The 13,449-nt window shown below is 47.2% G+C and overlaps 1 protein-coding gene across 2 annotated transcripts in view; it reads left to right on the forward strand.

Moving 5' to 3' along the window:
• LOC145518928 (uncharacterized) overlaps positions 1-13,449 on the forward strand; it is a 480,773-nt gene that overhangs the window by 43,813 nt on the left and 423,511 nt on the right. The gene's annotated exons all lie outside the window — the stretch shown is intronic.

Below are 13,449 nucleotides of genomic sequence, written 5' to 3' on the forward strand. Positions count from 1 at the left end.
AATTGTGTTTTTTCTTTTTGTTATTGCATTGAGAGGTTCTTTATATATTCTAGATGTTAATTTCTTATCGAATGTATATGACTTGCAAATGATTTCCCCCCCCCCTTTTTTTTTTTTTGCTGCATCATGTGGCTTGCAGAATCTTAGTGCCCCCAATCAGGGATGGACCTGGGACCATGGCAGTGAAAGCACCAAATCCTAACCACTGACTGGACTGCCGTAGAACTCCCCAAAAGTTTTATGCTGACCTTAGGTTTTCTAAGAATTTCATATTTTTAATTGTTTAGCTCTTCGATCCGTTTGGAGTTAATTTTTCAATGTGCTGGAAGGTGAGGGTCCAGCTTCATTTGTTTTGCTTGTGGATCTTCAGGTTTCCCAAGGACCATGTGTTGAAAAGACCATCCTTCACCCCATTGAATGGCCTTGGCACCCATGAATTGTAGCCCACCAGGCTCCTCTGTCCATGGGATTTCTCAGGCAAAAATACTGGAGTGCATTGCCGTTTCCTTCTCCAGGAGATCTTCCTGACCCAGGGATTAAACCTGAATCTCCTGTGTCTCCTGCATTGGCAGGTGGATTCTTTACCACTGAGCCACCTGGGAAAGCCCTATGTATAAGGTGAGGGTCCAGCTTCATTTGTTTTGAATGTGGATGTTCAGGTTCCCAAGGACTATGTTTTAAAAAGACACCTCTTTCCCCATTGAATGGTCTTGGCACCCTTGTGGAAAGTCAGTTGACCATACGTGTGAGGGTTTCTTTCTGGGCTGTCTATTCTGTTTCATTGATCTGTTTGTCTTTCTGTATGCCAGCACCATGGTTTGATCACTGTTGCTTTGTATGAAGTGTTTAAATCAGAGAGTGTTTCAACTTTTTTCTTCATCTTTGATATTGTTTAGGGTACTTGGGCTCCCTTGAGACTCCATATGAATTTTAGGCGGGGATTTTCTCTTTCTGCAAAAAACCACTATTGCAATTCTGACCGAGATCGCATTGAATCCATAGATCACTTCGGGTAATATGGTCATCTTTTTTTAAAGTTTATTATTTATCTATAATGTTTATTTCATTTATTTATTTGCCTGCGTTAGGTCTTAGTTGCAGCAGATGGGATCTGTGTTGTGTCATGCAGGATCTTCTGTTGTGGCTTGAGGCCAGCTTGTGGGCTCTCAGGTCGCAGTTCGGGGACTTGGTAGCCCCTTGGTATGTGTAATCTTAGTTTCCCAACTAGGGATCAAACCCTTGTTCCTAGAATTGCAGGGCACATTCTTTACCACTGGACTACAAGGGAAGTCCCAATATGGTCATCTTAATAATATTAAGTCTTCCAATCCCTGAATGTAGAATGTTTCCATTCATTAATGTCTCTTTCCATTTCTTTTAGCAGTGTTTTGTAGTTTTTAGTGTATTAGTCTTTTGCCTCCTTGATTAAATTTATTTCTAAGTATTATATTTTATTTTTTGATGCTTTTGTAAATGAGATTTTTAAAAATTATCTTTTTATATTGTTCATTGTTATTATAGAGATGTTATTATAGAGATTTTTGTGTGTTGATTTTGTATCTACAACTTTGCTGAATTCATTTATTAGTGCCTACAGTTTTTTTAATCCAAATAAAAATAGGAATTGAAATAATTTAAGGCAGTATTTTTGGAGCAGTTTAACATTCACAGCAAAATTAAGGAGAAAGTTAGAGATTTCCTGTGGGGCTTCGCAGGTGGCTCAGTGATAAAGAATCCACCTGCTAGTGCAGGAGATGCAGGTTTGATCCCTGAGTCAGGAAGATCCCCTGGAGGAGGAAGTTGCAACCCACTCCAGTATTCTTGTCTGGAAAATACCATGGACAGAGGAGCCTGGCGGACTAAAGTCCATGGCGTTGCAAACAGTTAGACACAATTGAACGACTGAGTGTGGCGCTAGAGATTCCCCAAACGTCCGCTGCCCGTACACACCACAGCCCGCCCCCCCCATCACCATTCCCGCCTGATGGTCCACGTGTTACAACTGATGAACCTGCATGGACACATTGGCATCATGCCGAGTCCATGGTTACATCAGGATTCACCCTTGGTGGTGTACTTTCTGAGGCTTGGACAAATATATAATGATGTGTATCCATCATTATAATGTCACACACCGTGGTTTCACTGCCCTAAGAATCCTCCATGCTCCGCCTGTTCCTCCCTCCTCCAAACCCTGATCTTTCTACTGTCTCTGTGGTTTTGCCTTTTTCAGAATGTCATAGAGTTGGAATCACATAGTCTTTGGCCTTTTCAGGTTGGCTTCTTTCACTCAGTGATAATGCATTTAAGGTTTTTCCATGTCTTTTTATGATTTGATAGTGCATTTCTTTTTATCACTGACTAATCCTGCATTGTCTGGATGGACCACAGTTTATGTATCCAGTCACCTACTGAAGGGCATATTGGCTGCTTCCAAGTCTCAAGCAGTCCCACTTGTCTGTTTTTGTTCTGTTGCCTGTGCTTTTGGTGTCTTATTCAAGAAATCAATGCCAAGTCCAATGATATGAAGCATTTCATCTGTTGTATTGTAGGAGTTTTATGTTTGGTTATTTAATCCATTTCGGGTTAATTTTTGTTGATGGTGAAGATAATGAGTAAAGTCCAACTTCATTTTCTTTTTGCATGATGATTTCCAGTTTTCTCAACATTTGTTGAAGAAATTGTCCTCTCCCTGTTGTGTGGTGTTGGCACCTCATTGAAAATCATTTGACCATGTGTTTGAGGGTTTCTGTCTTTGCTGTATTCCTCTCCTTGGGCTCTTTGTCTTCACGATCTAAGACCAACTGGTTTTGATAATTACATGTGTGTAATTACGTGCATTATTAATATAACCATATGTGTATTGTCTTTTGCAATTGCTTTTCAAATCAGTTAAGGGAAGAAAGAAACGTGTATTTATATGGTATTTTGTAATTGTTTTCTTTTATAATTGTTATTTTTACCAGCTGTATTAGTTTTTTTATTGCTGCTATAGCAAATTATCACAAATAAGGTGGTTTAAAGGACCACAGATGTATTATCTGGCATTTCTGGAGGTAAGAAGTCTGAAATGTCCTTGCTGGACTACAGTCAGGGAGTCAACAGTACTGTGTTCCTCCGGGAGGCCTAGTGTAGGATCCGCTTCCCTGCTTGGTTCAGCTTCCAGCGGCCGCATGACTCAGGGCCCATTCATCTTCAGAGCATGTAGAGTTGGGACTAAGGCCTCGTGCTGCCATCTCGCTTGCTGTCTGTCTGCTGCTTCGCTTTTCCAGTCATATGGACCTGGTGATTCCACTGGGCTTGCTCAGATTGTCCAGAATCATCTCCTGTCTTGAGATCAGCTAATTGTCAACCTTAATTCCATCTGCAGCCTCAACTCCCCTTTGCCGTGTACTCTAATGTAAGTCACAGGTTCTGGATATTAGAGTGTGGAGACTGCCTGCCTTACTGGTGTCTCCCCCCACCACCCCCCGGTATCTGAATGACTGGCTTGAGTCACTTGCTTTCAGTCAGAAAAATTTAGCATTTCTTCTAAGTTCTGCCAGCAATACAATCTCTGTTTTTATTTATTGGGAAATTTCTTTATTTTACCTTCATTTTTGAAAAGTTAATTTTGCTAATTGTAAGATTTTTGGCTGACAGTTTTTTTCTTTCAGCACTTAGAATATTGTTTCCTTCTGAATTCATTGTTCCTGATGCAATTTCAGAAACAATCTTCTTGGCGTTCACCTGTATGTGACAAATCGTTTCTCTTGCTGCTTTCCAGCTTTCCTCCTGGTGTTTAGCTTTTGTGTTATGATGTGTCTGGGTGTGGATCTCTGCATTATCCTGGTTAGAATTTGTTGAGCTTCCTGGATGTGTATATTAATGTTATTCATCAAAATGTGGAACTTTTATTTCAGCCATTATTTCTTTGAATATTTTTTCTGTTTCTCTCTTTCCCTTTTTTCCTCTTGTTCCTATTACACATATGTTGATTTAGCAAATGACAGCCCACATTTCTTTTTTTTTTTTAATATTTATTTATTTTATTCGGCTGTGTTGTATCTTAGTTGTGGCACGCATGTGGGATCTAGTTCCCTGATGAGGGATGCAACCTGTACCCCTGCACTGGGAGCACAGGATAGTCTGAGCCACTTGACCGCCGGGGAAGTCCCAGGCCCACATTTCTTTAAGGCTCTCTTCATTTTACTTCATCCCCTTTTCCCCTCTGCATGTCATGTTGCATCGTCTCTACTGACCTATCTCAAATTTGCTTATTCCTCTGCAATTCAGATTTATTTCCGAACCCGTCAGATGAACTTTTCATTTATCATATTTTTCAGTACAAGAATTTCCATTTAGCTTTTTTTTTTTCCAATTTCTATGTCTTTATTGATATTCACTATTTTCAGCTCTTCTCCAAGCATGGTTCCCTTTAGTTCTGTGAGCATGTCTATAGTGGATGTTGTGGTGTCTTGGTTAAGTCTAAAGCCTGGGTCCTCTCATAGGCAGTTCCTTTTCCAGTGCTCCTTTTTTGTTGTTGTTTCTCCATGTGCATCACATGTTCCTGTTTGTGTGTCCCATAATTTTGTATTGAAAACTAGACATTTTAGATAACTTACTGTGACAGTCCAGGATGTTGATCTTCCCTCTGGGGCTTCCTTTTGAGTTTGTTGCTTGCTTAATTTTTAATACTTGTTGACTGGACACTCTCAGTGACATCTACATCCCCAGCACTGTGAGCTCTTCAGAGGGCACAGCCTTGCACAGTTACCTGGATAACAGTAGTTTTACTAGATTTTTGTTTATTTCAGTATTTTCTCTCTCTTAGCATTTCTGCCTCATTTGGTATCATATCCAGCTGTTGTGTGAAGTAAAAGTCGCTCAGTCGCATCCGACTCTTTGCAGCCCATGGACTGCAGCTCACCAGACTTGTGTGTCTGTGGAGTTCTCCAGGCTCTGCTAATGTCAGCTGATTGCTCTGTTTTCTGTTATGCCCAGGGGAATACTTTGTGCCACACAGTCTGATCCAGTTACATCTGGGCCCCTTTCGAGGATGGTTTCTGAGGTCTCTCTTTGAGATTTGCTGCATCCCCAGGAAAGCTCTTCTTAGACGTGTGTTTCCCTGCTTCTCTCCAGGCTCTGCTAATTGTCAGCTGATTGCTCTGTTTTTCTGTTATGCCCAGGGGAATACTTTGTGCCACACAGTCTGATCCAGTTACATCTGGGCCCCTTTCGAGGATGGTTTCTGAGGTCTCTCTTTGAGATTTGCTGCATCCCCAGGAAAGCTCTTCTTAGACGTGTGTTTCCCTGCTTCTCTATGGTAAACTTGTGTGTCTCTATCGTTGTTGTCATACACTTAGCATCCTCACCTTCATTCCTTCACCTAAACGTCCATTGTCTTGAGGGTACTCTTGGGCTTGGGTTTCTCATAGTTTGTTTCAAATGAAGTCAGTTCCTTTGGGGAGAGTCGGGGGCTCTCGGTTCTCCTGGACTCCCTCTCCTGTGGCCACGGCTCCAGGCCTGCTTTGCTCTGAGTGACCCCTGCTCTGGGGGCAGGACTGGGCAGCTGCAGGTGTATCTAGTCTTCTCGGCTTGCTTCTTGTCTCAGCTGTGCTGCTCTGACAAGTCACCGTAGCCCAGGTGGCTTAAGTAACAAGTAAGTTACTTCTCATGCTTCTGGAGCCTGGAAGTCAGTTCCAGATGCTGACGTGGTCAGGTTCTTGGAGAGGGTTCTCTTCCTGGGTGTGCCTTTTGCTGATCTGTTCGAGCAGAGAGAGGGGAGGGAGGGAGGGAAGAAGAGAGAAACCAGTGTCAGTCTCTTGTCTCCTCCTCTTTGTACGGAACTGATCCTGTCACGGAGCTCCACCCTCATCTAGACTTGATCACCTCCTGAAGACCCTACCACTTCTTACCAGCACACTGACGATTAGAGCTTCAGAATATGAAATTGGGGGGGGACACAAGCGTTCAGTCTGTTGTGCCTCTCTCCATAGAATCTCTGTTTTATGGGCAGAGGACAGTAGAGGTGCCATCTGGCTTCCTGCATCTGGAGTAGAGCTTCCTCCCTGAGGGACGGACTGGGTTGGGGGACGATGCTCCAGCCTCCTGGTGTGTGGCCAGAATTTTGGCCTTTGGAGTTTAGGAGAATGGGAGATGGGAGATGGGAGATCAGCTCAGGGAGATGGCCCCTCCTGGGCCCCTTCTTTGAAGCTGAAGGGAGGAAACCCATCTGCATACCGGGAAAGGAACTTCCCAGACACCAGGCTGGGAACAGGGAAGGAGCTGGTTGTGTTTACTGAGACCATGTTTACTGTGGGCTGTTAATATTTCTTTATTTGTTACATGTTCTTAGGTCGATTTCCAGACTTTAAATGGTTGCTTTTTAACAAATAATTTTGACTGATATGGTTGTTTGGCTGGGAACAGGGTTGAGGGAGGCTAGCTGGTCCTTAACACAGTGACCAGGAGAATACAAATTAAGGTACCGGCTGTAGCTGGGCACCTGTCACATCCACAGGCGTTAACAAAGCTAATCATATCGAATGGTGAGGACCCAGGAAAAGGAGCCCACTCACACTGCATGTGGGAGGGTTAGCCGAGCGTCCAATTGCCACGCGGCCTGGCAGCATCCAGTAGAGTGGAAAAGCTTCACCCGGCACCTGGAAATCTCATCTTTTCGTGTCCATTCTAGAGAAACCCTCAGGCTGTGGTGAGCGCTTATGGTGTTTATTTCAGTGGGGCCCCTGGCCACCTTGTGGCGCTTGGAAAGATCCTTGAGTAAAAATAAGAGCAAGTGTCAAAAGGATTGTTTCATAGGATGTCCCTGGTGTACGTTTAAACACGTTTATAGTATGTTTATTTGTGAACAAAGACAAGGAAACTGACAGCGACGTGAGTCTGGACACGTTAGTATCTGTGTGTGTGTGTGTGAGGGCACAGTGGACAGCCAGCCTGAAGGTCCTACTTCTAAGAAAATGAAAGCGATGGATGCCCAGGTTTGTTATAACGTCCTTTGTGCTTTCTCATATAAGAAACTCAAAATGAGAAATAAACGCACAAAATCAAGTTCTTAATTAAGGAAAAGATTCTAGTATTTTGGAGTAAAAGGCAGAAGGCATGTGAGTAAGATAAGACGTGGCACTCATCAGGAACCGCCTCCTGAGTGTCCCATGGGTTTGCCCGACTGTGAGTCTGCATGAGTTCACGAGGTCACAGGCCAGGGATGCTGCCTCAAGAGGGTGACTTACCTCTGTTAGGAAATCTTGGTTTTTGTACCAGGTGTTTCCCAAGCCATCAGCTCAGAAACAGCATCGAGTTTCTGAAGCAAACACTGACAGATCCCAGGGCCCTCCAGGGGCACTCCTGCTGTCAGGGAGCTCCTTGCAGCGAAGCAGCCCCCTGCAGTCCCACAGCATCCAGGAGCTGTACAGGGCGTGTTCTCCCGGGCCTCCGGGGGAGGTTGCCGTGGTGACAGCCGTGTCCTCCCCCTGCAGTCAGGTGCCCACAGCTACTGCGGCTCCAGTGTTCTGTGCTGTCTCCCCTCAGTGAGAGAGAGCATCCTGAGCTCAGTCCCTCAGCGGCCCCTTGTCTGCTCTCTGCCTGCACACTCTGGGCCCAGCTTCCTGTTTGTTTGGTTAGCTGCCTCCCCTTAGGGTGCTGACTGAGACTCCGAGGGCTGGGGCCCTCCTTGTGCTGCCCACGGACCCACCCAGAACCCTGGGCTGTGTGTCCTCCTCAACCCACAGCTGAGGCTCCGGGCACAGGCCTGGCCCCGCAGTGCCATGGCTCGGCTCTCCGCTGCTGTGTTCAGGGAACAGCTGTCAGATGCGCTGAGGGGCGATGCCCTGGGCCTCCCTTCCCAAGACGCGTCCTGCGCCTGGTAAATGAAGCATGTGGCCGATACCTTCTAATCTGCGTCACGGGTGCTGCCCAGGCCCCTTCACCACAACCAGTGCCATCTGAAGCTGCACCCTGATTAGAACCTGAAGGTACTAATTAGTACCTGATTAGTACCTGTTTCCCCACGTGTAGGTTTTCCTAAATTTGTTGGGATGTGTTATGGGTGTGTAGAGATGTTTCATGGACGGGCTTGCTGAGCAGTGGCTGAGCCCTTGGGCAGGGCTGCCATGGCTCACAGACCCTGACTTCAGCAGGTCCCAGCAGCTTGGCGATTGGACTTCGTAGCGGCTGGGCTTGCTGATGTGGGTTGGTGCTCCGAGGCCTTCGTCAGACTCTGCAACTCTGAGTCTCTTCTCTCTCCTGAGAAGGAGGGTTTTACATGGTTTTAATCAGACAGTGGTGAGCTCAGCTGCTCAGCTTAAATGAGTCTTTACTCAAACCTCAATTCTGACTTATTTACCTACAGGAAGTGCCTTTGGGCTATCATGATTTATAGCCTGGTTTTCTAGGGAAGGTGTGCATATTGAGATGATCTTTTCCCCAATGGCACGTGTACAGCTCAGAGGGCTTGGAGCTGGTCTCTAAAGAAAGCGGTGTCTTCTCTTTGACTCATGTTGAGCCAGGAACTGAGCTTGTGTATATACAGTGGGTGGGGTGGGGGTGGGGTGGGGAGCAGTCGGGGGTTGGGCCAGCTGAGCCTGGAGAGTTGGCACCACCCTCCATTCCCACCTCTCTGCATCTCCTCTGTCTGTTCGTGACCTTTCCCTTAGCAGTGCTGGCTGGCAAGATCATGAAATCAAAGCTCACCGACCACGGGACTAGGAAGGGACTTCAAAAATTGCCTATGAAACTAGCAAAACATTGTAAATCAACTGTAATCCAATAATTTCTTTTAATTGCCTGATTCTCAATTGAACTTAAGTGCCTGCAGCTCTGAGAGCTGCGTCCTCCCTGTCCTCCACGGGGACTAGCGGGGACGCTGCTGCTGCTTGCTGGCTTAGGGTACCCTGTCAGCAGTCACTCATGCTCTTCACATCTGTGGTCTGAGATCAGTGCGCTGGGACCAGGTTCCTGGCTGGTGTGAGTCTGGAGGGAGCACAGGGGAACCCACAGTACCAGGACACATGGGGCCTTCCTCCTTCAAAACCGTACTCCTATGTCCCATTGCACTAGTCCACATGCTTTTTCTTGCAACTTAGCCTGTAGGCCAGTTTCAGAATTTATACTGTGGAGTCTCTGGACTAAGTCAAACTTAGTCCAGCGGGGATGTCTGCAGTGGGGTCGTTTACCAGGTGCCGAAGCCAGGGAGATGACGAGAAGTAGACAGCTCCTGTCCTGGGCGTCAGCCGTGGAAGGTACTGGGAAGAAAAGGGCACAGGAGGTGCTGCCCGGAGACCCCAGGTTATCCCCCCAGAGGCACGGGTATCCCAGGGTGGGTGGGCCTTGTCCTGTCTGCAGGGGCAGGATCTTCACACCCGTGGTGACGAAGGTCATTCCAGCCAGGTGTCGCCTCTCCATGAGGGGCGGGGGCATCCAGCTGTGCTGCCAGGTGAGTCGCCCACACCGGTGACTTTCAGAACCTCTTGAATTTGGGCTTTTGGACTAAGGTGTATGCACTTCAGCTGTATTTGCTCTGTTTGTGAGGGCAGAGGCAGCTGAGAGGGCAGGAGGGCAGGTGAGGGGGGAGAACCGTCAGGTCTCCCCTTCCTGTTCTGCCCCATTTCTGGCACACGTGCACGTGTGTGACACACACACAAGTGCACACATATAGGCACACGTGCACAAGCACATACATGCACAAGTACACACATGCGCACATGCACGTCCTGGGTGTGGGGCTACAACTCTCCTCCAGATCCTTGCTAGGTGGCTACTGAGACCTGAAGTGTGGGCTGGACCTCACATGTATTAGGCTTATGTTGGGGACTGTTCTTGAGGTGAGTCATAGTATTCGTTGGAATCAGTCAAATCAGTCCCTCTAGTGATCTCCAAAACCAAACTCTGGGGTGACGTAAATTGTGCAGCTTAAATAAGTTTTGACAGTGGACTTGTCTGTGTTGTCTCTGAGTCCACAGGCTCTGGTTGGGGGATTGGAGGTGGAGCTCATCCAGGTAAAAAACACTTCCCTCTGGGCAGGGAGGGCCCTGCAGGGGCCTTGGAGTCCTCGCAGAGGATGAGGTCAACCATTTCTGCCCTGCCAGAGCCGAGCTCCAAAGAACCAGTCACCCAAGAAGCCCAGCCGGCTTCGTTCAGATAGTGGAATAATGAGGCGTGGGCGCAGGCTGTCTCAGGGCAGATTCAGACCTTACTCATGGGCTGTTTCATTGCTGCCCTAAGTACCTTGAACGGCCTGGAACTGTGAGTGTGAGTGGTGGGCAGGGCGGGGGCTGAGGACATCCCGGGGCTCCTGAGCAGCACAGGCCTGGCCACGCCTCTCAGCTGTGACTGGTGGGTGTCATGGCAGAATGGAGATGGAATTGGGCCCTGAGATTTTGGATAATAAAGTGCCTCGAGCTCGTTCACTTATACAGAAGAGAAGTTAGATTCAGGTTGCTGGGTCCAGCCCTACCCCCGTAGCTGCGTCTCCTCCTGTAGCTGTTTCTGAACCTGTGTTTGCAGAGGACGCTTGTGCTGGCCAGGCCTGATCCACACTCCGGTCCTCCTGCTGATGCTGCATGGCTCTCCCTCATCAGTCTTACCTCGTTTCCAGAAAGGAACCGGAAGGTCACCCAAGTGTGAAAGTGTTGTCCAGGGAAGAGGACGAGATGCAGGCACAGCTGGTTCATCAGGCAAGCGTCTGAGGTGTCAGGGGGTGTGCACTGTGTGTGCCCATTACAGGAGACATCAGACAGCATTTTTTAAAGGAGAGTGGACACGCTCGAAACACCGGACACTATTTGTGGGTGTAGCATAAGTGTGCAGTGGGTGCTATTGACCAGCAGTTTACATACTAGCAAGTGATTTTTTAGTCAAGTTCAGAGGCTTGATCATCTGGAATAAATTTATTGGAGTAGAATATGGTTGCTTCTATTTTGTGATAGCCAAAGAGGTGCTGTCTTTTGTGAGACAGTGTGCGATCACCAGGTATGCTACGTGGCCCATGAATATCAGTGTCACCAGCCAGGCCCTCTCAAGAAAGAAAATCCACACAAAAATCTTTACGGTTAATAAATAATGGTAAGCAGAAAAATCTCAAGGACTAATTTGGAATAATTTGAAGCTGAAATTCTATGAAGTGCAGACTTACAGAGACTCGTGGTATCCGATCTCAGTAGGAAGGACATGTTGGCCTCTTGAATTCCCACATGGTGTCCCGTGAGGAAATGCTGGATGTTGTTTCACTGGATTGGTGGTGTCCTTGTCACGTGGTCGGCCATGTCATGGGTGTCCTTGTCACGGGTGGCCACAGTGAGAGCAGCCACAGACCTGGACATGTACCCCTTGACTTAAAGTCAGGAAAGATGTGATATGACTTGTTCAATGAAGTGGCACAGAGATAATTCCCATAAGCCTTCACATTCCTGTGCTGGTCCTTAAAAAAGTTTTTTAATGGAAATTTTCACATAGTTTGGAAAGGTAGAGAGGAATGAAGCTCTGCTAGTATTAATTCAAATGGATAAGGAAATGGCAACTCCAGTATTCCTGCCTGGAAAATTCTGTGGACAGAGGAGACTGGAGGGCTACAGTCCCTGGGGTCGCAAAGAGTCAGACATGACTGAGCGTGCACACACATTAGTTCAAAAATCCTGAGTCACTGACATTTGGAGGGAAACACTGGACTCTGAATGACTTAGATGAAGTTTCCACATCCGGTTCTGTGTGACCACATGAACCAGAGAACTGGTCAGGTTGGGGACGACAGGAGAAACTTTGTTTCTGCTCCATATCCTCCTAGGGCAGGAGCCTGTGGATTCCAGGGGATTCTCCCGTCAGAAATTACACGAGAGGCGTTCCATCTTGAGTGACACCTGACAGTCCTCTGGACTGAGCTGGTGCTGCAGCAGGTGTGGCTGCTGCTCCCTGAGGCCCTAACACGGCCACCTGGAATGTTTCTCCGTGTCTGGAGCAGTCTGTAGCCGAGGGGAAGATGTTTGTAGGTGTAACTAATAATAGGGGAAGACTTTATCTTCACGTGTCACTTTTTACCAGTACCTTCAAGGCCTTTTCTAGACTATCTTATTACATATTATTTTCATATTATTACATGTTACATATTATTACATTTTCTAGAATATCTTATATTATTACATATTACATGTCTTATTACATGTTTTGTTGTTGTTTTAGTTGCTGAGTCATGTCTGACTGTTTTCTGGCCTCCTGGACTGGATTGCCATTTCCTTCTCCAGGGGATCTTCCTCACTCAGGAATCAAATCCGTGTCTCCTGCATTGGCAGGTGGATTCCTTACCACTGAGCCACCAGGAAAGCCCACATAGTTTGTATGTTCCTGCAAGAAGAGTAGCATACTATTCCTATTATTTGCATTGATTCCCCCAGCGCAAGGCTGTTAGAGACCCCCCAGGATCCTGGGATCAGGATGGGTGCCCGCACTTCTGCCAGGGAGCTCCAGCAGACGCGGCTCCTGTGTTCTGGGCAGCCCACTCAGAGGGGACGTGGCCGCCGGGTCACCATGTGGCTTCACTGTTTGCTGCCTCACCTTGGGGAGTAGGTTACACTTCTGATGTATTGAGTTATGGGATCGTATTCTGTCAATTTGTCTGTTACTGAAGACTTTCTGACTGAGGACCGAAAGCCTTTTTCCTCCTGGAAATTGAATTTGGGACCTGAGGGTACATGGGGACATGCTGTTCGCTGCAGAAAGCCATCTGTCCTCAAGCGCTGCTGGGTCTCCCCTTGGTGAGCTCCTCTGATTCACACCTCTGCCTTGCTCTGTGCACTCGGTGCCGTCCAGGGTGCGTGGCCCTTGGGGTGAGGACTGGATGAGCCTCCTTTGCCCATAGACGTCCGTTTGTAGCCGTGAGTTGTGTTCATGGGGTTGGCTGTGCTGCCACTGTCATTTCTGAAGATTGGTGAACTTGGTGAGCGGACCTGGCTGAAACTCGGGGTGGCATGGGACGGGCAGCTCTGCTCTCCGGTTAGGAACCATGTGATTGGATGAGGACCCATTTCTCTTGTCCACTGCAGGACAAACATTTGACCTCTCAGCCCGATTTTGGTTTAGAAACTGTACTTTGTGAAAGACACAGTGAGTTTCATAACTGGATCCACGATCTTCACACCCAGTGGAAATCTGAGTCAGTTTTCTGTATGGCGTGTTGATCTCGTCTCCTTAGTCCTGGTAGGAACCATGAAAAAACTACCTTTAGATGATCTTTTTATCTGGAAACTCGGATTACAGTCAACAAACGTATCATCAGAGCAAGCCTTAGCCTCTGAACCCAGCACTAGGACTTAAAAGTTGGATTGTCTGCTCTTGACCTCTGCCCTGGCCCTGATCTCGCCAGCTCTCCATGCTCTGTCACAGTGGGACTAGTACTTAGCTTCTCGCCACAATGGCTTAAATTCTCATAAACTCTAAAGACATCATCATGTGTATTTCTAC

Source organism: Giraffa tippelskirchi, chromosome 8, assembly GCF_054371585.1.
Source record: "Giraffa tippelskirchi isolate mGirTip1 chromosome 8, T2T-mGirTip1v1.2.pri, whole genome shotgun sequence".
Lineage (NCBI taxonomy): Eukaryota > Metazoa > Chordata > Mammalia > Artiodactyla > Giraffidae > Giraffa > Giraffa tippelskirchi.